The sequence below is a fragment of the Tupaia chinensis genome, unplaced genomic scaffold (genome assembly GCF_000334495.1).
Source record: "Tupaia chinensis unplaced genomic scaffold, TupChi_1.0 Scaffold000067_2, whole genome shotgun sequence".
NCBI lineage: Eukaryota > Metazoa > Chordata > Mammalia > Scandentia > Tupaiidae > Tupaia > Tupaia belangeri.
In genome coordinates, this window is record NW_006159527.1 from 823,535 (window position 1) to 826,337 (window position 2,803).

Genomic DNA, 2,803 nt, shown 5'->3' on the forward strand with positions numbered 1-2,803 from the left:
TGGTTTTTAAGCCACCGGGTCTGGGACGGGAACTGAGGTCAACTATGTGAGAGTCCAGCGACGTAGCCATTACGCTAACTGCTGGTCCCCCTATGCCTGATATTTTTGAACATCTGCTTGTAAGGAAGCTTTCAGTTTTCTCAATGGCTCTAGATGATTCAGTTCTTTTTCTCTTTCTTGTTCCAATCTTGCAATCTGTTCATTCAACTCTTTGTTTTTTGCTGCTAATGATTTCAGGTTGGCAGCATCTATGTTAAATAAATCCTTCCACTTTGACTGCAACTCTGAATTCATCTCTTCAAAGCTGTCAGCACCAGACATGAAATTTTCATAGCATTTTATGGTGTAGTTGTTAGGCCAAGTTAGCATAATCACCGCCATGTTAGGAAATGCTGGGGAAGTTAGCTTAATCACTACCCTGTTGAGTCTTCAGGGACGGAGCCCACTTTGTTAGGGCCTCAAGGAGGGGCACCAGGAGTCTGGGAAGTCTCAGATAAGTGGAAAACGGGAGGGCGCAGCGGGAGGGCCCAGCACCTCCGAGGCAAGGTCATCCAAATCCTTAGCTGAGAGCCCTTATCTAGACCTAAGCAGGTGGTGAAAGCTGGACCCTTGCGTCTCATACCCCCCCCTTCCTTTGTGTGTTTCAGTCTAGAGAACATCCTGAACTATAAAAGATCCCTTTATCTTAGGCTCGGGGTCCTGGTGAAGGCCTGCTGTGACGGGCTGAGACTTGGACCCCAGCTAGCTGGAAAAAAAATTAAATAAAAGCCTCTTTTGCAGTTGCATTGTCGCTGTCTTTCCTGTGTCTCCATCAGTTAGACCGATCTCTGGACCCTTACATAGTCCAAAACCAACTTATTATGCATAATTTCATCTTCAGCTTCTTCTCTCCAGGGTTGCCCATAATCAAAGAAAAATGTTTTCTTTCATGGCCGCGTGTATCTTGATGCAGTCTATTAGCAAAACCAAGGCTGCTATAATGTGAGCCCATGTATGAGGAGCCTCTCCTGTACACATGGAGCTTTGGATAATGCAAAAGGATACCCAAGATCTTTAAAGATCCTTAGACCCTCTTCAAACTTTGTGTCAGGAAGTTCATATGAAGGACACAGAAAGTCATAAAGAAAAGTGAAGATCTTTAGGAAGTCTTTAACAGATAGAGCTTGAAGAGATTTCATATATACACTATATGCATAACCATTTTCTGTAAGAAACTCACAGAGTTGTTGAATATACTGCTGAATGAAGGCTTTGTCATTAAGTGGTCTTGGGTTATTTATTTTTTCAGAAGTGGAAAATATACCAAATTGACTATTCCGGAATCCACGTCCACTAGTTCTTTTACCAAATACAGAGACTTGTCTTCCAGATGTGGGTTTGTTTATATTCAACTTTCCAAAGGTCGGTTTCTTTTTGGTTTGAGGGATATGGAGACCATATGTATTTAAGTCCTGGAATCATAAATCTTGCATAGTGAGGTGGCCAGCACCACCAGTGGAAACTGAACTGTGCATATGAAAAAACTTTCAGTGTCTATTATCATAAGTACAAATGAAAACCACAATAAGTTACCACATAACCCGAGTCAGAATGGCTATGATAAACACACACACACACACACACACACACACACACACACACAAAGAACAAGTGCTGGCAAGACTGTGGTGAAAAGGAAACTCTCCTAAATTGTTGGTAGGAATGAAAATTAGCAGAGCCATTGTGAAAAAACAATACAGAGACACCTTCATGGCCACTGCGAACTAGCCATTTTGGGGGAACAGAGAAATGAAGATTTCTCACTGATAATTCAGCCTTCAGCACACAAAATTCGCGTGGTAAGAAGACCCCTTTCAGGCCTCCTGTCTCTGTATCTGTTTTTGTCTCTCTCTACCTCTGTCTCTGTCTCTGTCTTCTCTCATTTTTTAAATTTTTACTTTTTTAGAATTTTTTAAGGTGAGGCATTTTTCTGGGCTTTCGGGCCCCTCTTATCCCTTTATCTTATTAATAATTCCCTCTCCCTCTCCCAACCCAGGAGAGGCAAAAGAGAACAGGCCTTCTTGAAGAGACACCTTCATGGCCACTGTGAACTAGCCATTTCATGTGGTATATGTGCACTGCACAGTTTTCTAATTTTTGGGTTTTATTGAAATTTTTTAAATATTAATTCTTTTAGTTTTATTTAAAAGTTTTTCTTTTCATTTTTTTCTTCTCTTTTTCTCTGTTTCTTGTTTGCATTTTTTTTTTCTTTGCTGTTGTTACTGTTGTTTCCCTCTCTCTGTTTCCTTTTCTGCATGCTCCTCAATGCTCAGATTGAACTTCCAAGTTTGGGAAGAAACCGACCATTCACCAGATGACTAGAAATTGCTTCAGGACCACAAGAAATATGGGAAAGCAAGAAAATACCTCTCCTCCAAGGGAAAAAGACAACTCCTCTTCGTCCACACACAGTTCAATGGAAATCATGGAAATGTCTGATAAAGAACTTAGAACATTCATAATGGCAAAGCTAACAGAGATGGGAGAGAATAGAGACAATGAACTGTGGAAGAGGAAGGAGAAAGGAGTTGATGAGTTCCAGAAGGTGAGGAAATTCATGCAAGATCTAAAAGAGGAATTTCACAGTTTACAAAAGAATCAGATGGAACTGTTAGAGATGAAGGCTATAATACAGGAAGTCAAAATCACCCTTGAAACTATTAAAAGCAGACTAGATCATACAGAAAATAGAATCTCAGATGTAGAAGAGAAAATTGCTAGCCTAGAAAAATCCACCATGAAGACTGAGAAAATGGCCCAAAAA

General features: G+C 40.6%; 1 pseudogene; it reads right to left on the reverse strand.

Moving 5' to 3' along the window:
* Window positions 1-2,803, reverse strand: part of LOC102481041 (kinetochore protein NDC80 homolog) — a 14,042-nt pseudogene that overhangs the window by 1,063 nt on the left and 10,176 nt on the right.